The sequence below is a fragment of the Carassius auratus genome, unplaced genomic scaffold (genome assembly GCF_003368295.1).
Source record: "Carassius auratus strain Wakin unplaced genomic scaffold, ASM336829v1 scaf_tig00023612, whole genome shotgun sequence".
NCBI lineage: Eukaryota > Metazoa > Chordata > Actinopteri > Cypriniformes > Cyprinidae > Carassius > Carassius auratus.
Window position 1 is genome coordinate 160,589 of NW_020525285.1, and position 25,648 is coordinate 186,236.

A 25,648-nucleotide genomic window follows, 5' to 3' on the forward strand; every position below is an offset into this window, starting at 1 on the left:
ATTTCTTTGCCTATAATTTGTCTAATAATATTTATAATAATAATAAATTACAGCGTTTTCTTTATACAATGGCGTTTTAGTGGCACGCTGAAAAAAAAAAATCTAAGATTACAAGATTAATGTCATAATATTTCAAGAATAAAGTCGAAATACTTCGAGAATAAAGTCGTAATACTACCGGAATAGAGTCGAAATGTTTCGAGAATTTAAATCGTAGAAATTAATGTTCTGTTATTTTGAGAGTAGGCCTTTATTGCACATGTACATGTCCCAGATTGAGAGCACCGGGACTGATCTGAATATTGTTGGATCCGAGCGGCCGCAGCATCAGTTTTAAGGACTCACGGAAACAGCTTAATATCAAGATTATGATATTTATTAACAGACTGGACAGGAACAACATTTTATCTTAACATCAGCTCACAAACCCAATCGCAATTCATTTGGAGGGGGCGCTGTAGTGCTTTTATACACTACAGATATACTATGTTTTTTTATGGCGTTTAAAACGGTATCATCACCATCATGAAAAATGCCGTTCTGATTGCACAAAAGCGCATGTTAATTACAGCATTTTCCTTGTAGTATAATGAGCCATGCCTCCGGTTTCTTTTTCTTCTTCTTCTGACTTTTTATGGTGGATGGGAAACCAACTTTTGGTGCATTTACCACCCCCAACTGGACTGGAGTGTGAAGCACTAATAAGAAGATGACAGACGCATAAAAAAAAAAAAAACATAAAATAATAATTCTATTAATTGTTCCTATTTCTATAATATATTTTATAATAGCACCATATATTCTCCTTTGTTCTGTGTTTGTGAGAATTCTTGTCAGATAGTAGGATAGAAAACAGACATGCTCACTATAAACAGTTGTTACATGAAAATAAGAAAATAAAGTTGAACCAGAGGAAAAATAACAATAAGGATGAACGGATCATTTAATTTAACGCTTTTCCATCTATTATAAATATTAATTTCCTAAAAAACTAAATTTTTAATCTATTGACAATAATCTATTTACAAAAAAAGATCTGCTGTGAAGATTTAAAGAGATAGTCCACTGAAAAATTAAAATTCTGTCATTAATTACTCACCCTCATGTTTTTTTTCCAAACCTGTAATATGATTCAGATTCATCAGATGTGTGTGATGAGAGTCTCTTTATGCTCCATGTGTGTCATTATGATCCTCATTAATCTTCAGATCAGATCTCTTCTCATACTCTAAACCAGGGCCGTGCAGAGACCTATGGAGGGGCAGGTGCTCAAAGTATAAAAGGGGCACATGGAACAAGGCTTTAAGTGGCGCTGTTCAAGACATCAATACAGCAATATATTGTGATGCATTCCTTGCCAATTCGTGTATTGATATGGATGATTATGTATTGATACGGCAGCAAATGCTGTGATTCAGTTTTGAAAAAGAAACAGATTAAAAAAGACAATTTTAAGTTTAAAAGTAAAATAATAATAATAATAATAATAATAATAATAATAATAATAATAATAATAATAATAATGATAATAATAATAATAATAATATTTCCACCTAATAATAACTCTGGGATTAGAAACTGAAATTTCTTAAATTGTCACAACCTGAAGGCTTTTTCTTCTCTGTTCTACAGAATAATTAAGAACAGCTGTTATGGTAAAAACTATAGAAAACACTTGTGCCTCTACATTTTCCTCTTTCTCACCAGCTTCTGTCTCCTGGCTTACTGTTACCTGCTCTCTTTCTGTCACTTGTGCCTCTACATTTCCCTCTTTTTCTTCCTCTATCTCTGTCCATCTAGGAACAAGGCTCAATTTACTATTTCAGCATTAATCTATTATTTTAACCATCACTACTACTCCTGCACCTAATCAATAAGTCCACCTTAAATATTGGTACAAAACATAAAAAACTGATACACTGGAATATAGTGATTAATATTATTATTACTGTTGTAGTTGTTATTGTCTAAAATCGAACACCTTTGCAAATGACAGGCTATATTTGTTATTCATATCCTTCACACTGCACTTTGATGGCAGGTATATTATGCATTTTATATTGACATTGATATTTTTACATTTATTCCCAGAGAGATATCATTGAGTTTACAGGCTAAATTTTGAGGGGGCACATTGGGGGTCATGCTATGAAAGCACTGTATAACTGATATAGGATTGTGCTTTATTTATTTTTCCTTTTAATTCAAAACAATTCCAAACATGCTTAATATATCAGGATATATCTAGATTCTCAAACGTGTAAGTAAACCCGTTTTGCACCTTTATAGATTGTTATTTGATCAATATATGGAAAAGTAGTGTAATCTATTAACTACACACAATACCCCGACTTTTTACTTAAGTGCCATATAATATATTCAATATTTGCATTTAATGTAAATTTTAATAACAATATTGTAAGTTACTTATTTTAACACTTTCATTTTACAGAGAGTAAAGAAAATTTACATTATCAAAGAACATTTTCATTCAGTCTAGCCAGAGTTCAGGCACTCTGAAAAACTCTTAAAATCACTGAAGCACTTTACATTACATTATGCACATCTGCACTTTTGTTGTTTCTGATGAGAGAATTCGCTAGATAATTCAGCCAGCGAGCAAGTGAAAAAAACACCGCGTTTCAGTGACGACTCTTCTGCACATCTCTGATTGGCCATTGCATTCATAAGCGCAACAGAATCGTTTCTGATTGGTTATCATGAAGCGATATACGAACACGTCTGTCTCTAGCTCAGCGCCAGCCAGCGAACACAGATTTGAATTTAGCATTGAATTTGGAAGCTGCATTTAAAATCAACTTGGCTCAGAAATCTTTGAATGGGCATGACGCCTCTGCCCTCGATGCCTGTGAAACGATTCTCCCTCAGACAGCACGCTAATGTTACTCTACACTACAGGCTACACACCGCAATATAAACAACATGTCTGTATGTTCTCACATCACGTCGTTCCTGTAAAATAATAATAAGTAAATAAATATGAAAATCACTTCACTGAGAATGAAACGCCACTTACCAGCTTCCGCTGGTGTTGAAAATATCCTCTGACAATTAAAAAATGCGAGTGCGGCGTGACGAATCTTCCCGGTCGAATGAGGTCGTCGTCATCAGGTGAAAGGTCATCATGTGGGTCATCTTACTGATGGCTAAATTATTATTCAGAATTTTTACTAAAATTTAGATTGGGCATGGGCAGGCATTCACAAAAGGGTACGTTATGACAAAAAAAAAAAAAATTAGAGGAAATTTTGCTTTGACAAAAGGGCACTTTGGACACCAAGGGGCAAAGGGGCAGGTGCTCAAGCACCCGACCGAACCCCCAACCCCCCCACCCCGGTACAACCCCCCATCCCCCCCCTCCCCCACTACGGCACGTGGCTGATAATTACATTATTAATACAGATGTATTTTTGCCTTTTTATCAAGATATGACAGACCAAAGCTTTCAGGAAGCAAAGTAGGAGAGAGAGGGGGGAAATGTCTTCAAGTCAGAATTCAGACTCTGGATTCAATTTAATTTAATTTTCAGTTTGATCGTGTCGTACATGCTTTCATACAGCATTTCAGATTTTTGCCATCACTTTGGTGTTCAAAAGATGGCTCCAAACACGTAAATACTTAAAGACTCTACTAAAGCAAGTGTTCGTGTGATCTTCTCTCAGCTGTTGATCTGCTGTGACATGTCTGTAAACTTATCTCATCTTATTTTCTTGAGTGTGTGCCAGTCCTGCTCAATGTGAATTCTGATATCATTCTGTGACCCAGCCTTTCAAACTGTCTTCTGTTCTTAGGGAATTTCTCTGAAATTGAACACTGGTAAGTTAGAGATAAGTCCTGGACTTTCTGAGTGAATCTTCAGGGACTCATCCCACCACCTACTTTCAGAATAACCCAGTTTTCCAGAATCCCTCCCTATTCAGCATGTGATGAATCATAGAATTAAAAGGAACTAACCAGTTTTAACATATTTCCTCCCCTTGTCTTTGACCATTAAAGGAGACAATACACCAAAATTGTAATATTGAATAAAAAAAATATTTAATATTTGTTATCAGTATATACAGATGTATTGCAGTAAAAATCAAAATATTTGTTTTATAAAACATACATATTTTATAAACATACATATTTTTGTCACTATGAATTATTGTAATAGTTTTAGAAACATGGACAGAAATATTTTTTGTTTGTAATATGTATAGCATCACACAGTAAAAAAACTGCTAGGAAATATTAACAATAGTTTTTCAGATAATGCTCTTGTTATTAGTTTTGAAAAAAATAAAAAATAATTATACATTATACAGTGAATGAAGTTGATATTGGCTTATTATATAGTCTATAATACTTTGAAAAGATAGTAACACAAAAATAGAACAAACGATCTAAAATAAAGCAGTGTTTTGTTAGAGACTGAATATAAAGAATATTCTGCTGGTCAGACGAAAGAAGCTGCTCCTGTCTGAAGAGAAAACACACTCTCAGAACTATAACACACACATACAGTTACTGTCAGTATACAGTATATACAGTCCGCATACAGAGTAAGAGGATTGATTATATTTAGTCTGTTTGTGATTTGTGAGAATCTCACCTCATCTGAGAGTCACTCTGAATAAAACTGTCTGCACCATCAGAAACTAGAAATTAAAAACAGAATCATCTGATTATCCTCAAATTTTTTATTATGTAAAGCAATGCACAAGTTACTTAACAGTAGGAAGAGTGAGAGAGAGCACACTCGCTCACTTCTGTTGTGTGACACTCACTTAGCACACGCATTTGGATTAAAACTAAATCACAAAAAGAGACAATTTACATTCACTATAAACATCATTTATTTTCAACCTTAGCATAAATGACTAAGACTAAGTGAATCTAGCAACCTGTGTGTAATTCGCTCTACTCCTACTACTGTCCCTCTTGCTCTGCAACAGTATATATTAGGGGTGTAACGGTACGTGTATTCGTACCGGACCATTTCGGTACAGGGCTTTCGGTACGGTGCATGTGTACCGAATGACTGAATGCAATATTTTGTGTGCGGAACATAGGTTCACTTTCGTGTTTCCAAACGAACATATTAAGTGGCGGAAGTCTCCGCGTTCAGCGCAAATCCCGCCCTGCAGCTGATTCTAAGGTCGGTGACACACTGGATGCGTGGCGCAAGCGTCTCAGCCGTGTGGCGTGTCCGTTTTTAATTCGGCTCACATGTTAACAGGTTAGAGCTTGCAGACTGCCTGCGTGCATGCTAGAAATAGAACCGACGCCTATTTTTCACGCGCGTGTTGGAAGCGTTTCCAGGCTAAATATAATAGGAAAATATGTTTATATGTCATTCTGTACACAAATACATATTAATTCATGACACTTTGATGCTTGAAAGTCTATAGGTTGACATATATTCAGATACAATTGTATTTTAAAACATAAATAAATAATTATCGATTTTAAATTATTGCACCTGTCAAACATAGTCTATTTTGCCGTCAATACTGTTGACAGGTGCAATATGCCAGTGTGTCACCGGCCTAATGTTTTCAAAAGGCATCACGCGAGTGTGAACATCACTACAAACAAGAAAAAAAATTATTGTAATTCAAACGCAGCTCCCGTCGGCATTTAAATGTAATTTACTAATACGATTCGGGAGGAGCGCGTCAGATACTTAGCCTAATCAACACAGGTGGACCATAATCAAGTAATCAATCCCATAGTATAAATATCGCTGACTTACCTCTATCCTCTACCTATTCCCGAGCTCGGAGCCCTTTCCCGGACAGCACACCAAATACGCATGCCATACCTCAGCTAATTATATATAAGCGTGAACTAGTGAAACAGACCTTTGCTCTTAATTTCGATTGGTCCAACGCAATAACGAAATCTGAGCAGGTCTAAAAACGTAAACTTTTGACGCTGCACTTTACACTTTGGAAAAGTTATGTATACTGTATATATTTTAAATATGAGCAGGCCTATAAGCTGGGATTGGCAATGCTGCACTGTAATCATAGTTATTTATTTATATTTTTAATTATATTTTATTATATGATATTGGTTTGATACTGAGAGGATTTTATTTAGTGGAAAACTTTTCAGCAGTATTTTATTTCTTATTTTTTTATTTTATATATATATATTATATATTTTATTAAAAAGTATTTAAAAAAAGTGTAAACAAGTTGTAAAAGCTTTACCTTACTATACCGGAAATGAACCGAACCGTGACTTTAAAGCCGAGGTATGTACCGAACCATGATTTCTGCGAACCGTTACACCCCTAGTACAGATACATGCACGCTTTGTGCGTGTTTTGCTTGCTTGAGTGTTTCTGCATTATATGAGTGGCTTTGGAATATAAATCGCAGCATGTTTCAGATAAAAAAAATAAAAATAAAAAAACGCCTTCTATGTGTCAAAAACATCACAGGAGATGGTTCCCTTCATTATTACAGATCAAAGCGCGTCATTACAGTAAGTCGCTGCAGTGAAGCAGCTCTATTAAATTACAGATGATGAAACATAGAGCAAAACCTTGAACAAAGAAAGTAACAAAAACTTGTAAAATACATTTTAATGGGCAAAAAAAGTGTGAAAATAATGAAAGGATATACAGTCAAACCAAAAATTATTCAGAGACCAGATATAATTTTTTATATATATTTTTTTAACTAAAGGGAGCAGGACACTATAGTTCATTTTTGTAAGTGAGGATAGCAAAATAATCTGTGACAAAATATACCCAAAAATTCTTAAACAGTTAACTAGGTCACTTTTGCAGAACTCTTCACATAATGAGCACAACAGAAGTCTATATGGGCTAAACTGAGGATCAATTATCATTGCTTTGGCACAAAATGCATTCAATGACTACATCTTTCAATTTAATGAATTATTCTCACTCAGACACAACAACTGACAAAACTCTTTGTACGTACAGGATAATTTACACACGCTTACATACTGTTTTCAGAACTGTTAAACTTATGTTCAGAACAATAACAGAATACAAAACTGAATAAGACAGCAATTTGCTACATTTCTATAGTAATATTTGAATGAAATCTTAAAATTTAATGCTATAAAACTATTGGACAATTAGTAGATTAGCATTACTATTATATCTGTATCAGATGGTGTGGATACAAATTCTTCTATTTTGGAATTACTCAAATTACTAAAATAAAAATAAATAAATGACACAAAATATTGACGAATTCTGCATCATGTCTGATTCATTCCAGTAACATACAGTATATTTCTGTGTATATTTATTATAAACAGAGGTTTGTCCTTGTTTTACACAAGAAAACATTGTATATAATGCTACATGTTTTTAGTGTTTTTAGGTCATTGTTTGTCTGCTGTCGACATTTGCTAGTGCTCTGGAAGAATGAGCTGATTTGAGACCTGAAGAAAGTGTTTTGGTAGTTGTAGTGCATTTTGAATGTGAAATGAGCTGCTTTGCCAAGCTGAAACTTGGTTAGGAGAACTGTGTGAAGAGTTTTGCAAAAGTGTCTTAAGTATTGAGAAATGTGTCCCAACGTCTGTATAAAAAAACTGTAATAAAGACTCACAGTTTGGTCTTCCACTATTAATACTGTTCCGTCTGACTCGTCTCAAGAGGTTTTTCTCTTCTGGTTCAGTACATTTTACCTCGTCCTCTTTGTTTGACATTTTTCTTTTCCTCTCTGTTTAATTCTCCTTCAGTTTGTGATGCTGCACAGATCTTCTCCCATGAATTAATTTCTGTTAATCTATTTTTCATCATCTCTTTGGAAAAATAAATAAATAGATTAAGTTTAGTTTCATTAAAACACAAACATCAGATTTATGTACAGAATTAATAATGGAAAGCTTTCATCTACTACACAGTTGAAGGTAACAGTGTCATTACCTTGTGATGAATCCAGTCTAGCGAATCTCCAGTGCAGTTCTGATGTCTGATGTTGAAGTGTCTGAGCCTAACAAAGACAGAACTATTCTGTGGTGGTGGTGTTTGCATAGATATCTTTACATTAACTGCATGGTTCATTTACTCAGTGACGCACAGTTTTGGGAGTAGCGTTACAGTAATTTGATTACTTTTTTAAATTCATGGGACTCATCATCTATTGCACAAAAGCAACATGAACTAATAAAAAATATAAAAGATTAGCAGGTTAATTAGGATATATAACGCGTTTTTGCTGCATTGAGCAATGCAGTGCTGAAATTTGCATGCTCACATTATGGCAGTCTTGGCTAAGTGGTTTGAGAGTTTGACTCCTAACCCTAGGGTTGTGGGTTCGAGTTTCAGGCCGGCAATACCACTACTGAGGTGCCCTTGAGCAAGACACAGAACCCCCAACTGCTCCCCAACGCCACAGCATGAATGATGCTCCGGGTGTGTGTTCACAGTGTGTGTGTGTGTGTGTGTGTTCAATGCACTTTCTGGGTGCGCTTTGGATGGGTTAAATGCAGAGGACGAATTCTGAGTATGGGTCACCATACTAGGCTGTATGTCATGTCTCTTTCACTTTCCTCTCATTATAGCACACACATTTTAGACATTATGAAATATTAATTATGTATATATTTATTGTGTTATAACAAAGATTTGTGAGATTGCAATGAACTGAGATGTCTTTTAGAGATTATAAATGCAGAGCTCTTTGCTTGCATTCTGCCAAACCATGCACACAGCATCCGCTTGCTTTAGTAAAAAATAACAGTGTTCTGTGAATATTGATGCTTTACTAAAAAATGCTGGGATTTCGTAAATTTCATAGAGAAAAAAAAGTAATGCAACTAGTAATGTAACTAATTACTTTTGAAATAAAGTAATCAGAACAATAACATGATTACTTTTAAAAGTAGTCAGTTATCAGTAATTTGATTACATTTTCAGAGTAACTCGCCCAACACTGGTGACGCAGTGGTGAATGGTATAAAAAAATTTCAGGGTTCCTATGGGATCAGAATCAAGTCAAGTCGTCATCTTTATTTAGATAGCACTTTAAACAAAACAGATTGCATCAAAGCAACTGAACAACATTCAATCAATCAATCAATCACCTTTATTTATATAGTGCTTTAAACAAAATACATTGCGTCAAAGCACTGAACAACATTCATTTGGAAAACAGTGTCTCAATAATGCAGAATGATAGTTAAAGGCAGTTCATCATTGAATTCAGTGATGTCCTCTCTGTTCAGTTTAAATAGTGTCTGTTTTTATTTGCAATCAAGTCAATGATATCGCTGTAGATGAAGTGACCCCAACTAAGCAAGCCAGAGGCGACAGCGGCAAGGAACCGAAACTCCATCGGTGACAGAATGGAGAAAAAAACCTTGGGAGAAACCAGGCTCAGTTGGGGGCCAGTTCTCCTCTGACCAGACGAAACCAGTAGTTCAATTCCAGGCTGCAGCAAAGTCAGATCGTGCAGAAGAATCATCTGTTTCCTGTGGTCTTGTCCTGGTGCTCCTCTGAGACAAGGTCTTTACAGGGGATCTGTATCTGGGCTCTAGTTGTCCTGGTCTCCGCTGTCTTTCAGGGCAGTAGAGGTCCTTTCTAGGTGCTGATCCACCATCTGGTCTGGATACGTACTGGATCCGGGTGACTGCAGTGACCCTCTGATCTGGACACAGACTGGATCTGGTGGCCACGGTGACCTCGGAACAAGAGAGAAACAGACAAATATTAGCGTAGATGCCATTCTTCTAATGATGTAGCAAGTACATAGGGTGTTATGGGAAGTGTTTCCGGTTCCGGTTTACCTAATTAATGCAGCCTAAATATCCTTTAACGGATTTGGATATTAAAAGCATATTAGTATGTTATGTGTATGCCAGGTTAAAGAGATGGGTCTTTAATCTAGATTTAAACTGCAAGAGTGTGTCTGCCTCCCGAACAATGTTAGGTAGGTTATTCCAGAGTTTAGGCGCCAAATAGGAAAAGGATCTGCCGCCCGCAGTTGATTTTGATATTCTAGGTATTATCAAATTGCCTGAGTTTTGAGAACGTAGCGGACGTAGAGGAGTATAATGTAAAAGGAGCTCATTCAAATACTGAGGTCCTAAACCATTCAGGGCTTTATAAGTAATAAGCAATATTTTAAAATCTATACGATGTTTGATAGGGAGCCAGTGCAGTGTGGACAGGACCGGGCTAATATGGTCATACTTCCTGGTTCTTGCTGCTCTTGCTGCTGCATTTTGGACTAGCTGTAGTTTATTTAATAAGCGTGCAGAACAACCACCAAAATAAAGCATTACAATAATCTAACCTTGAGGTCATAAATGCATGGATTAACATTTCTGCATTTGACATTGAGAGCATAGGCAGTGATTTAGATATATTTTTGAGATGGAAAAATGCAGTTTTACAAATGCTAGAAACGTGGCTTTCTAAGGAAAGATTGCGATCAAGTAGCACACCTAGGTTCCTAACTGAAGACGAAGTATTGACAGAGCAACCATCAAGTCTTAGACAGTGTTCTAGGTTATTACAAGTGGAGTTTTTAGGTCCTATAATTAACACCTCTGTTTTTTTCTGAATTAAGCAGTAAGAAATTACTCGTCATCCAGTTTTTTATATCGACTATGCATTCCATTAGTTTTTCAAATTGGTGTGTTTCAAAGAATGTTGTGGTCAATTGTGTCAAATGCAGCAATAAGATCCAATAAAACTAATAGAGAGATACACCCACGATCAGATGATAAGAGCAGATCATTTGTACGAGTGAATGACTTGTGTTACGACCGCTAGGGGTCAGCCGTAACAGGAAAAGGAAAAGAGTCTCAGAACCAGAGAGAAGTTGAATAAACAATTTATTTACAAGTTGGGACTTAGCGTCAGGGGCAGACAAGGCCAAAATAACAAACAAAAATCCTCTTTGTTAACCCTCTACACTTCCTAAATCAAAGAAACCAAAAGAAATAAAATAAAGATTCAACTTACCCGACTACCTAAACCCAAAACAATGTGAAAAGTGATATCAAAATAAAATGGCGTCTAACCCCCTACATCCCTCAACTTAACAAAAACTAAGATTAACAAAATGTTTACAAGATATATATATATATATATATATATATATATATATATATATATATATATATATATATATATATATATATAGATATATAGATATCTATATATATATATATATGTATATATATATATATATATATATATATATATATATATATATACACACACACACAAGTTAACAGCAAACAATTTACAATCAGAATCCAAAATCGTAGTCAGGGGCACTACAAAATTCAAACGAACAATAACAACAAGGCAAACAGCAAACTATGGAGTCACACGCGATGGCACAATCATGGCCTCGATTGAGTGTTTGGAGCAGTCCTTATATCTGGATCAGGTGAAGAGGAGAACCAATCGCAGCCTCCAATTAATTATCTCCAGGAACCGTCCATCTGAAACAAACATGCACAGAGAACACAACCAACAAATGACTTTGGCTCACCCACAAAATAAAACATCCTGTTTTACAGATTAACATGAGACAGTGAATCAGCAATCACATTTTCAATGCCCTTTTTATGACAGATCACCAAATTGTAACTTTGGCAGATAAGCGACCAGCGCATAAGACGATGATTAGCATTTGACATCCGTTGAAGAAATACAAGAGGGTTATGGTCAGTACAAACCAACCTAGACCTCAAAGTGTTGAAGAGCGAGAATTAAGGCAAGGGCTTCATTTTCTATAGTACTGTAGTTAATCTGATGTTTGTGGAACTTTTTCGAAAAGAAACTTATTCGGTTATTCAAACCAGCGGCATTGGTTTGAAGAAGGACGGCTCCAGCACCGGTACCACTAGCGTCCATTTCCATCAAGAATGGTTTTTCAAAACAGGGGGCAGCGAGCACAGGGGCACTACAAAGCAAAGTTTTCAAGACTTCAAAGGCGGACTGACATTCAGAAGACCACTTAAATGAGACTGCTTTACATAATAGTCCAGTGAGAGGATTGGCAACATCTGAAAAATTCTTACAAAAAAATCTGTAGTAGCCAGTCATTCCAAGAAATCGACGGAGCTCTTTCCTAGTTTTAGGAACTGGGAAATCAAGGATGGCTTGTATTTTGGAATTAAGAGGACGCACTTGACCATTCCCAACCTCCTTTCCCAAGTATGTGTCTTTCCCATGTCCAACTTTTTAAAAGTGATTTATATCTAATAAATATGATTTGATGCACAGATTCAAATTCAGCCTAGTTGAGTTCTCTGATCTTCACATCTGAATCAATCATAATTACATAATTAATAAAGATGTATTTTTGCCTTTTTATTATGATAGGACAGATCAAAGCTTACAGGAAGTAAAGTGGGAGAGAGAGGGAGGTAGGATTGGGAAAGGTCTTCACGTCAGAATTCAGACTCTGGACGCCCATACTGCAATGCAATTTTGAAACCAAATTTAAGTTAATTTTCAGTTTGATCTTGGTGTACATGCTTTCAAACAGCATTTCAGATTTTTGCCATCACTTTGGTGTTCAAAAGATGACTCCAAACACCTAAATACTTAAAGACTCTGCTAAAGCAAGTGTTCGGCTGTTGATCTTCTGTGACGTGTCTGTAAACTTCTCTCTGCTTCTCTCATCTTATTTTCTTGAGTGTGTGCCAGTCCTGCTCAATGTGAATTCTGATATCATTCTGTGACCCAGCCTTTCAAACTGTCTTCTGTTCTTAGGGAATTTCTCTAAAATTGAATACTGGTAAGTTAGAGAAAAGTCCTGGACTTTCTGAGTGAATCTTCAGGGACTCATCCCACCACCTACTTTCAGAATAACCCAGTTTTCCAGAATCCCTCCCTATTCAGCATGTGATGAATCAAAGAATTAAAAGGAACTAACCAGTTTTAACACATTTCCTCCCCTTGTCTTTGACCATTAAAAGAGACAATACAACAAAATCTAAATATTGAATAGAAAAATATTTAATATTTGTTATCAGTATATACAGATGTTTTGCAGAAAAAATCCAAAAATTTGTTTTATAAAACATACATATTTTATAAATATACATATTTTTGTCACTATGAATTATTATAATAGTTTTAGAAACATGGACAGAAATATTTTTTGTTTGTAATATGTATAGCATCATACAGTAAAAAAAAAAAAAACTGCTAGGAAATATTAACAATAGTTTTTCAGATAATGCTCTTGTTATTAGTTTTGAAAAAAAATAAATGAAATAATTATACATTATACAGTGAATGAAGTTGATATTGGCTAATTATATAGTCTATAATACTTTGAAAAGATAGTAACACAAAAATAGAACAAACGATCTAAAATAAAGCAGTGTTTTGTTAGAGACTGAATATAAAGAATATTCTGCTGGTCAGACGAAAGAAGCTGCTCCTGTCTGAAGAGAAAACACACTCTCAGAACTATAACACACACATACAGTAACTGTCAGTATACAGTATATACAGTCCGCATACAGAGTAAGAGGATTGATTATATTTAGTCTGTTTGTGATTTGTGAGAATCTCACCTCATCTGAGAGTCACTCTGAATAAACCTGTCTGCATCATCAGAAACTAGAAATTAAAAACACAATCATCTGATTATCCTAACAGTTTTTATTATGTAAAACAATGCACAAGTTACTTAACAGTAGGAAGAGTGAGAGAGAGCACACTCGCTCACTTCTGTTGTGTGACACTCACTTAGCACACGCATTTGGATTAAAACTAAATCACAAAAAAAGACAATTTACATTCACTATAAACAACATTTATTTTCAACCTTAGCATAAATGACTAAGACTAAGTGAATCTAGCAACCTGTGTGTAATTCGCTCTACTACTACTACTGTCCCTTTTGCTCTGCAACAGTACAGATTAGGGGTGTAACGGTACGTGTATTTGTACCGGACCGTTTCGGTACAGGGCTTTCGGTACGGTGCATGTGTACCGAATGACTGAATGCAATATTTTGTGTGCGGAACATAGGTTCACTTTCGTGTTTCCAAACGAACATATTAAGTGGCGGAAGTCTCCGCGTTCAGCGCAAATCCCGCCCTGCAGTTGATTCTAAGGTCGGTGACACACTGGATGCGTGGCGCAAGCGTCTCAGCCGTGTAGCGTGTCTGTTTTTAATTCGGCTCACATGTTAACAGGTTAGAGCTTGCAGACTGCCTGCGTGCATGCTAGAAATAGAACCGACGCCTATTTTTCACGCGACACGCAAGCGTGTTGGAAGCGTTTCCAGGCTAAATATAATAGGAAAATATGTTTATATGTCATTCTGTACACAAATACATATTAATTCATGACACTTTGATGCTTGAAAGTCTATAGGTTGACATATATTCAGATACAATTGTATTTTAAAACATAAATTAATAATTATCGATTTTAAATTATTGCACCTGTCAAACATAGTCTATTTTGCCGTCAATACTGTTGACAGGTGCAATATGCCAGTGTGTCACCGGCCTAATGTTTTCAAAAGGCATCACGCGAGTGTGAACATCACTACAAACAAGAAAAAAAAATATTGTAATTCAAACGCAGCTCCCGTCGGCATTTAAATGTAATTTACTAATAAGATTCGGGAGGAGCGCGTCAGATACTTAGCCTAATCAACACAGGTGGACCATAATCAAGTAATCAATCCCATAGTATAAATATCGCTGACTTACCTCTATCCATTGACGGTTAATCAGCATCCCTCCTCCACCCCATCTCCCCACTTCAAGTTCACTTTATAATTAGACGGGGAAGGGGGGTACTCTAGGTTCGGTCCATTCCCGAGCTCGGAGCCCTTCCCCGCACAGCACACCAAATACGCATGCCATACCTCAGCTGATTATATATAAGCGTGAACTAGTGAAACAGACCTTTGCTCTTAATTTCGATTGGTCCAACGCAATAACGAAATCTGAGCAGGTCTAAAAACGTAAACTTTTGACGCTGCACTTTACACTTTGGAAAAGTTATGTATACTGTATATATTTTAAATATGAGCAGGCCTATAAGCTGGGATTGGCAATGCTGCACTGTAATCATAGTTATTTATTTATATTTTTCATTATATTTTATTATATGATATTGGTTTGATACTGAGAGGATTTTATTTAGTGGAGAACTTTTCAGCAGTATTTTATTTCTTATTTTTTATTATATATATATATATATATATATATATATATATATATATATATATATATATATATATATATATATATATATATATATTTTATTAAAAAGTATTTTAAAAAAGTGTAAACAAGTTGTAAAAGCTTTACCTTACTATACCGAAAATGAACCGAACCGTGACTTTAAAGCCGAGGTATGTACCGAACCGTGATTTCTGCGAACCGTTACACCCCTAGTACAGATACATGCACGCTTTGTGCGTGTTTTGCTTGCTTGAGTGTTTCTGCATTATATGAGTGGCTTTGGAATATAAATCGCAGCATGTTTCAGATAAAAAAAAAAAAAAAAAAAAACGCCTTCTATGTGTCAAAAATATCACAGGAGATGGTTCCCTTCATTATTACAGATCAAAGCGTGTCATTACAGTAAGTCGCTGCAGTGAAGAAGCTCTATTAAATTACAGATGATGAAACATAGAGCAAAACCTTGAACAAAGAAAGTAACAAAAACTTGTAAAATACATTTTAATGGGCATAATTAAGTGTGAAAAAAACGAAAGGGTATACAGTCAAACCAAAAATTATTCGGAGACCAGATATAATTTTTTATATATATTTTTTTAACTAAAGGGAACAGGACACTATAGTTCATTTTTGTAAGATAGCAAAATAATCTGTGACAGAATATACCCAAAACTTCTTTAAACAGTTAACTAGGTTACTTTTGCAGAACTCTTCACATAATGAGCACAACAGAAGTCTATATGGGCTAAACTGAGGATCAATTATCATTGCTTTGGCACAAGATGCATTCAACGACTACATCTCTCAAATTTCATGAATTATTCTCAATCAGACACAACAACTGACAAAACTCTTTGTACGTACAAGATAATTTACACACGCTTACATACTGTTTTCAGAACTGTTAAACTTATGTTCAGAACAATAACAGAATACAAAACTGAATAAGACAGCAATTTGCTACATTTCTATAGTAATATTTGAATGAAATCTTAAAATTAAATGCTATAAAACTATTGGACAATTAGTAGATTAGCATTACTATTATATCTGTATCAGATGGTGTGGATACAAATTCTTCTATTTTGGAATTACTCAAATTACTAAAATAAAAATAAATAAATGACACAAAATATTGACGAATTCTGCATCATGTCTGATTCATTCCAGTAACATACAGTATATTTCTGTGTATATTTATTATAAACAGAGGTTTGTCCTTGTTTTACACAAGAAAACATTGTATATAATGCTACATGTTTTTAGTGTTTTTAGGTCATTGTTTGTCTGCTGTCGACATTTGCTAGTGCTCTGGAAGAATGAGCTGATTTGAGACCTGAAGAAAGTGTTTTGGTAGTTGTAGTGCATTTTGAATGTGAAATGAGCTGCTTTGCCAAGCTGAAACTTGGTTAGGAGAACTGTGTGAAGAGTTTTGCAAAAGTGTCTTAAGTATTGAGAAATGTGTCCCAACGTCTGTATAAAAAAAACTGTAATAAAGACTCACAGCTTGGTCTTCCACTATTAATACTGTTCCGTCTGACTCGTCTCAAGAGGTTTTTCTCTTCTGGTTCAGTACATTTTACCTCGTCCTCTTTGTTTGACATTTTTCTTTTCCTCTCTGTTTAATTCTCCTTCAGTTTGTGATGCTGCACAGATCTTCTCCCATGAATTAGTTTCTGTTAATCTATTTTTCATCATCTCTTTGGAAAAATAAATAAATAGATTAAGTTTAGTTTCATTAAAACACAAACATCAGATTTATGTCCAGAATTAATAATGGAAAGCTTTCATCTACTACACAGTTGAAGGTAACAGTGTCATTACCTTGTGATGAATCCAGTCTAGTGAATCTCCAGTGCAGTTCTGATGTCTGATGTTGAAGTGTCTGAGCCTAACAAAGACAGAACTATTCTGTGGTGGTGGTGTTTGCATAGATATCTTTACATTAACTGCATGGTTCATTTACTCAGTGACGCACAGTTTTGGGAGTAGCGTTACAGTAATTTGATTACTTTTTTAAATTCATGGGACTCATTCATGCAATACCACTACTGAGGTGCCCTTGAGCAAGACACAGAACCCCCAACTGATCCCCAACGCCACAGCATGAATGATGCTCCGGGTGTGTGTTCACAGTGTGTGTGTGTGTGTGTGTGTGTGTTCAATGCACTTTCTGTGTGCGCTTTGGATGGGTTAAATGCAGAGGACGAATTCTGAGTATGGGTCACCATACTAGGCTGTATGTCATGTCACTTTCACTTTCCTCTCATTATAGCACACAAATTTTAGACATTATGAAATATTAATTATGTATATATTTATTGTGTTATAACAAAGATTTGTGAGATTGCAATGAACTGAGATGTCTTTTAGAGATTATAAATGCAGAGCTCTTTGCTTGCATTCTGCCAAACCATGCACACAGCATCCGCTTGCTTTAGTAAAAAATAACAGTGTTCTGTGAATATTGATGCTTTAATAAAAAATGCTGGGATTTCGTAAATTTCATAGAGAAAAAAAGTTATGCAACTAGTAATGTAACTAATTACTTTTGAAATAAAGTAATCAGAACAATAACATGATTACTTTTAAAAGTAGTCAGTTATCAGTAATTTGATTACATTTTCAGAGTAACTCGCCCAACACTGGTGACGCAGTGGTGAATGGTATTAAAAAATGTCAAGGTTCCTATGGGATCAGAATCAAGTCAAGTCGTCATCTTTATTTATATAGCACTTTAAACAAAATAGATTGCATCAAAGCAACTGAACAACATTCATTCTCTCTCTGTTCAGTTTAAATAGTGTCTGTGCATTTATTGCAATCAAGTCAACCATATCGCTGTAGATGAAATGTCCCCAACTAAGCAAGCCAGAGGCGACAGCGGCAAGGAACTAAAACTCCATCAGTGACAGAATGGAGAAAAAAACCTTGGGAGAAACCAGGCTCAGTTGGGTGGCCAGTTCTCCTCTGACCAGACGAAACCAGTAGTTCAGTTCCAGACTGCAGCAAAGTCAGATTGTGCAGAAGAATCATCTGTTTCCTGTGGTCTTGTCCTGGTGCTCCTCTGAGACAAGGTCTTTACAGGGGATCTGTATCTGGGGCTTTAGTTGTCCTGGTCTCCACTGGCTTTCAGGGCAGTAGAGGTCCTTTCTAGGTGCTGATCCACCATCTGACCTGGATTCGTACTGGATCCGGGTGACTGCAGTGACCCTCTGATCTGGACACAGACTGGATCTGGTGGCCACAGTGACCTCTGAATAAGAGAGAAACAGACAAATATTAGCGTAGATGCCATTCTTCTAATGATGTAGCAAGTACATAGGGTGTTATGTGAAGTGTTTCCGGTTCCGGTTTACCTAATTAATGCAGCCTAAACATCCTTTAACGGATTTGGATATTAAAAGCATATTAGTATGTTATGTGTAAGCCAGGTTAAAGAGATGGGTCTTTAATCTAGATTTAAACTGCAAGTGTGTGTCTGCCTCCCGAACAATCTCAGGTAGGTTATTCCAGAGTTTAAGCGCCAAATAGGAAAAGGATCTGCCGCCCGCAGTTGATTTTGATATTCTAGGTATTATCAAATTGCCTGAGTTTTGAGAACATAGCGGACATAGAGGAGTATAATGTAAAAGGAGCTCACTCAAATACTGAGGTGCTAAACCATTCAGGGCTTTATAAGTAATAAGCAATATTTTAAAATCTATACAATGCTTGATAGGGAGCCAGTGCAGTGTGGACAGGACCGGGCTAATATGGTCATACTTCCTGGTTCTAGTAAGAACTCTTGCTGCTGCATTTTGGACTAGCTGTAGTTTGTTTAATAAGCGTGCAGAACAACCACCCAATAAAGCATTACAATAATCTAACCTTGAGGTCCTAAATGCATGGATTAACATTTCTGCATTTGACATTGAGAGCATAGGCCGTAATTTAGATATATTTTTGAGATGGAAAAATGCAGTTTTACAAATGCTAGAAACGTGGCTTTCTAAGGAAAGATTGCGATCAAATAGCACACCTAGGTTCCTAACTGATGACGAAGAATTGACAGAGCAACCATCAAGTCTTAGACAGTGTTCTAGGTTATTACAAGCAGAGTTTTTAGGTCCTATAATTAACACCTCTGTTTTTTTCTGAATTTAGCAGTAAGAAATTACTCGTCATCCAGTTTTTTATATCGACTATGCATTCCATTAGTTTTTCAAATTGGTGTGTTTCACCGGGCCGCGAGGAAATATAGAGCTGAGTATCATCAGCATAACAGTGAAAGCTAACACCATGTTTCCTGATGATATCTCCCAAGTGTAACATATAAAGCGTGAAGAGTAGCGGCCCTAGTACTGAGCCTTGAGGTACTCCATACTGCACTTGTGATCAATATGATACATCTTCATTCACTGCTACGAACTGATGTCGGTCATTTAAGTGAGATTTAAACTATGCTAATGTACTTCCATTAATGCCAACAAAGTGTTCAAGTCTATTCAAAAGAATGCTGTGGTCAATTGTGTCAAATGCAGCACTAAGATCCAATAAAACTAATAGAGAGATACACCCACGATCAGATGATAAGAGCAGATCATTTGTACGAGTGAATGACTTGTGTTACGACCGCTAGGGGTCAGCCGTAACAGGAAAAGGAAAAGAGTCTCAGAACCAGAGAGAAGTTGAATAAACAATTTATTTACAAGTTGGGACTTAGCGTCAGGGGCAGACAAGGCCAAAATAACAAACAAAAATCCTCTTTGTTAACCCTCTACACTTCCTAAATCAAAATTAAAGAAACCAAAAGAAATAAAATACAGATTCAATTCCCTAAACCCAAAACAATGTGAAAAGTGATATCAAAATAAAATGGCGTCTAACCCCCTACATCCCTCAACTTAACAAAAACTAAGATTAACAAAATGTTTATATATATATATATATATATATATATATATATACACACACACACACACACAAGTTAACAGCAAACTATGGAGTCACACGCGATGGCACAATCATGGCCTCAATTGAGTGTTTGGGGCAGTCCTTATATCTGGATCAGGTGAAGAGGAGAACCAATCGCAGCCTCCAATTAATTATCTCCAGGAACCGCCCATCTGAAACAAACATGCACAGAGAACACAACCAACAAATGACTTTGGCTCATAACACCCCCACCCACAAAATGAAACATCCTGTTTTACAGATTAACACGAGACAGTGAATCAGCAATCACATTTTCAATGGCCTTTTTATGACAGATCACCAAATTGTAACTTTGGCAGATTAGCGACCAGCGCATAAGACGATGATTAGCATTTGACATCCGTTGAAGAAATACAAGAGGGTTATGGTCAGTACAAACCAACATTGACCTCAAAGTGTTGAAGAGCGAGAATTAAGGCAAGGGCTTCATTTTCTATAGTACTGTAGTTAATCTGATGTTTGTGGAACTTTTTCGAAAAGAAACTTATTCGGTTATTCAAACCAGCGGCATTGGTTTGAAGAAGGACGGCTCCAGCACCGGTACCACTAGCGTCCATTTCCATCAAGAATGGTTTTTCAAAACAGGGGGCAGCGAGCACAGGGGCACTACAAAGCAAAGTTTTCAAGACTTCAAAGGCGGACTGACATTCAGAAGACCACTTAAATGAGACTGCTTTACATAATAGTCCAGTGAGAGGATTGGCAACATCTGAAAAATTCTTACAAAAAAATCTGTAGTAGCCAGTCATTCCAAGAAATCGACGGAGCTCTTTCCTAGTTTTAGGAACTGGGAAATCAAGGATGGCTTGTATTTTGGAATTAAGAGGACGCACTTGACCATTCCCAACCTCCTTTCCCAAGTATGTGTCTTTCCCATGTCCAACTTTTTAAAAGTGATTTATATCTAATAAATATGATTTGATGCACAGATTCAAATTCAGCCTAGTTGAGTTCTCTGATCTTCACATCTGAATCAATCATAATTACATAATTAATAAAGATGTATTTTTGCCTTTTTATTATGATAGGACAGATCAAAGCTTACAGGAAGTAAAGTGGGAGAGAGAGGGAGGTAGGATTGGGAAAGGTCTTCACGTCAGAATTCAGACTCTGGACGCCCATACTGCAATCCAATTTTGAAACCAAATTTAAGTTAATTTTCAGTTTGATCTTGGTGTACATGCTTTCAAACAAAATTTCAGATTTTTGCCATCACTTTGGTGTTCAAAAGATGACTCCAAACACCTAAATACTTAAAGACTCTGCTAAAGCAAGTGTTCGGCTGTTGATCTTCTGTGACGTGTCTGTAAACTTCTCTCTGCTTCTCTCATCTTATTTTCTTGAGTGTGTGCCAGTCCTGCTCAATGTGAATTCTGATATCATTCTGTGACCCAGCCTTTCAAACTGTCTTCTGTTCTTAGGGAATTTCTCTAAAATTGAATACTGGTAAGTTAGAGAAAAGTCCTGGACTTTCTGAGTGAATCTTCAGGGACTCATCCCACCACCTACTTTCAGAATAACCCAGTTTTCCAGAATCCCTCCCTATTCAGCATGTGATGAATCAAAGAATTAAAAGGAACTAACCAGTTTTAACACATTTCCTCCCCTTGTCTTTGACCATTAAAAGAGACAATACAACAAAATCTAAATATTGAATAGAAAAATATTTAATATTTGTTATCAGTATATACAGATGTTTTGCAGAAAAAATCCAAAAATTTGTTTTATAAAACATACATATTTTATAAATATACATATTTTTGTCACTATGAATTATTATAATAGTTTTAGAAACATGGACAGAAATATTTTTTGTTTGTAATATGTATAGCATCATACAGTAAAAAAAAAAAAAAACTGCTAGGAAATATTAACAATAGTTTTTCAGATAATGCTCTTGTTATTAGTTTTGAAAAAAAATAAATGAAATAATTATACATTATACAGTGAATGAAGTTGATATTGGCTAATTATATAGTCTATAATACTTTGAAAAGATAGTAACACAAAAATAGAACAAACGATCTAAAATAAAGCAGTGTTTTGTTAGAGACTGAATATAAAGAATATTCTGCTGGTCAGACGAAAGAAGCTGCTCCTGTCTGAAGAGAAAACACACTCTCAGAACTATAACACACACATACAGTAACTGTCAGTATACAGTATATACAGTCCGCATACAGAGTAAGAGGATTGATTATATTTAGTCTGTTTGTGATTTGTGAGAATCTCACCTCATCTGAGAGTCACTCTGAATAAACCTGTCTGCATCATCAGAAACTAGAAATTAAAAACACAATCATCTGATTATCCTAACAGTTTTTATTATGTAAAACAATGCACAAGTTACTTAACAGTAGGAAGAGTGAGAGAGAGCACACTCGCTCACTTCTGTTGTGTGACACTCACTTAGCACACGCATTTGGATTAAAACTAAATCACAAAAAAAAGACAATTTATGGGGTCATTCACTAAAAACATCATTTATTTTCAACCTTAGCATAAATTACTAAGACTAAGTGAATCTACGAGCCTGTGTGTAATTCGCTCTACTACTACTCCCTCTTGCTCTGCAACAGTACAGATTAGGGGTGTAACGGTACGTGTATTCGTACTGGACCGTTTCGGTACAGGGCTTTCGGTACGGTGCATGTGTACCGAATGACTGAATGCAATATTTTGTGTGCGGAACATAGGTTCATTTTCATGTTTCCAAACGAACATATTAAGTGGCGGAAGTCTCCGCGTTCAGCGCAAATCCCGCCCTGCAGCTGATTCTAAGGTCGGTGACACACTGGATGCGTGGCGCAAGCGTCTCAGCCGTGTGGCGTGTCCGTTTTTAATTCGGCTCACATGTTAACAGGTTAGAGCTTGCAGACTGCCTGCGTGCATGCTAGAAATAGAACCAACGCCTATTTTTCACGCGCGTGTTGGAAGCGTTTCCAGGCTAAATATAATAGGAAAATATGTTTATATGTCATTCTGTACACAAATACATATTAATTCATGACACTTTGATGTTATTTTATTATATGATATTGGTTTGAGACTGAGAGGATTTTATTTAGTGGAGAACTTTGCAGCAGTATTTTATTTCTTATTCTTTTTTTTATTTTATATATATTTTATTAAAAAGTATTTTAAAAAAGTGTAAACAAATTGTAAAAAAGAAAAATTATAGTAATAAACAACCTGCAGTTTAATGTGCATTTCTTTCCCTTACTGTACCGAAAATGAACAGAACCGTGACTTTAAAGCCGAGGTATGTACCGAAACGTGATTTTTGCGTACCGTTACACCCCTAGTACAGATACATGCACGCTTTGTGCGTGTTTTGCTTGCTTGAGTGTTTCTGCATTATATGAGTGGCTTTGGGATATAAATTGCAGCATGTTTCAGATAAAAAAAAAAAAAAAAAAACGAAAGTAACAAAAACTTGTAAAATAAATTTTAATGGGCATAATTAAGTGTGAAAATAACGAAAGGATATACAGTCAAACCAAAAATTATTCCGAGACCAGATATAATTTTTTATATATATATTTTTTTAATAATGGGTGCAGGACACTATAGTTCATTTTTGTAAGTGAGGATAGCAAAATAATCTGTGACAAAATATACCCAAAAATTCTTCAAACAGTTAACTAGGTCACTTTTGCAAAACTCTTCACACAGTGAGCACAACAGAAGTCTATATGGGCTAAACTGAGGATCAATTATCATTAATTTGGCACAAAATGCATTCAATGACTACATCTCTCAAATTTCATGAATTCTTCTTTCACTCAGACACAACAACTGACAAAACTCTTTGTACGTATGGGCCGGTTTACACATGCTTACATACTGTTTTCAGAACTGTAAAACTTATGTTCAAAACAATAACAGAATACAAAACTGCATAAGACAGCAATTTGCTACATTTCTACAGTAATATTTGAATGAAATACATTTTAAATCTTAAAATTAAATGCTATAAAACTATTGGACAGTTAGTAGATTTGCATCACTATTATATTTGTATCAGTGGATGATGTGTATACAAATTATTCTATTTTTGAATTACGCAAAAAAATAAAAAAAAATAAACAACATAAAATATTGACGAATTCTGCATCATGTCTGATTCATTCCAGTGACATATATTGCAGTGAATTATAAACAGAGATATCTCCTTGTATAAGGAGAAAACATTGTATAATGCTACATGTTGTTAGTGTTTTTAGGTCATTTTTGTCGGCTGTCGACCTTTGCTAGTGCTCTGGAAGAATGAGCTGATTTGAGACCTGAAGAAAGTGTTTTGGTAGTTGTAGTGCATTCTGAATGTGAAGTGAACTGCTTTGCCAAGCTGAAAGTTGGTTAGGAGAACTGTGTGAAGAGTTTTGCAAAAGTGACCTAAGTATTGAGAAATGTGTCCTAACGTCTGCAAAAAACTGTAATATCCTAAAGACTCACAGTTTGGTCTTCCACTGTTAATACTGTTCCGTCTGACTCGTCTCAGGAGGTTTTTCTCTTCTGGTTCATTACATTTTATCTCATCCTCTTTGTTTGACATTTTTCTTTTCCTCTCTGTTTAATTCTCCTTCAGTTTGTGATTCTGCACAGATCTTCTCCCATGAATTAATTTCTGTTAAACTATTTTTCATCATCTCTTTGGAAAAATAAATAAATAGATTAAGTTTAGTTTCATTAAAACACAAACATCAGATTTATGTCCAGAATTAATAATGGAAAGCTTTCATCTACTACACAGTTGAAGGTAACAGTGTCATTACCTTGTGTTGAATCCAGTCTAGTGAATCTCCAGTGTAGTTCTGATGTGTGATGTTGAAGTGTCTGAGGTTAAGAGGTTAAGAGAAGTGCACTTTACTGGTGACGCCTCTTCTGTCACTGAGCCAAAGACAGAACTAGTCTGTGGTTGTTGTGGTGTTTGCATAGATATCTCTACATTAACTGCATGGTTCATTTACTCACGCCCAATTTGATTACTTTTTTAGATTCACAGGACTCATCATCTATTGCACAAAAGCAACATGAACTAATATAAAATATAAAGGATTAGCAGGCTAATTAGGTTATAACGCGTGTTTGCAGCGTTTAGCAATGTAGTGCTGAAATTTGCATGCTCACATTTTGGCAGTCTTGGCTTAGTGGTTTGAGAGTTTGACTCCTAACCCTAGGGTTGTGGGTGTGAGTCTCGGGCTGTCAATACCACGACTGAGATACCCTTGAGTAAGACACTGAACCCCCAACTGCTCCCCGGGCGCCGCAGCATAAATGATGCCCTCTGCTCCGGGTGTGTGTTCACAGTGTGTGTGTGTGTTCAATGCTCTGTGTGTGTGCACTTCGGATGGGTTAAGTGCAGAGCATGAATTCTGAGTATGGGTCACCATACTTGGCTGTATGTCACGTCACTTTCCTACGGTGACCGAGAGAGCTCAATGCGCTGCAATTTAAGAAAACACTTGCAAATTGAAAAAACACCAGCAAATGA

General features: G+C 35.9%; 2 long non-coding RNA genes across 2 annotated transcripts; both read right to left on the reverse strand.

Moving 5' to 3' along the window:
* Window positions 1–13,213: 13,213 nt before the first annotated feature.
* LOC113077971 (uncharacterized) lies at window positions 13,214–17,198 on the reverse strand. Its single transcript, XR_003281438.1, has 4 exons — window positions 17,002–17,198; window positions 16,682–16,877; window positions 13,546–13,591; window positions 13,214–13,413 (listed from the first exon to the last, which is right to left on the reverse strand). It is a non-coding gene; the product is annotated as an uncharacterized LOC113077971 (long non-coding RNA).
* Window positions 17,199–22,027: 4,829 nt separating this feature from the next.
* Window positions 22,028–25,322, reverse strand: LOC113077957 (uncharacterized). The gene is made up of 4 exons (XR_003281427.1): window positions 24,930–25,322; window positions 24,610–24,805; window positions 22,389–22,434; window positions 22,028–22,256 (listed from the first exon to the last, which is right to left on the reverse strand). It is a non-coding gene; the product is annotated as an uncharacterized LOC113077957 (long non-coding RNA).
* Between the last annotated feature and the right edge of the window lie 326 nt (window positions 25,323–25,648).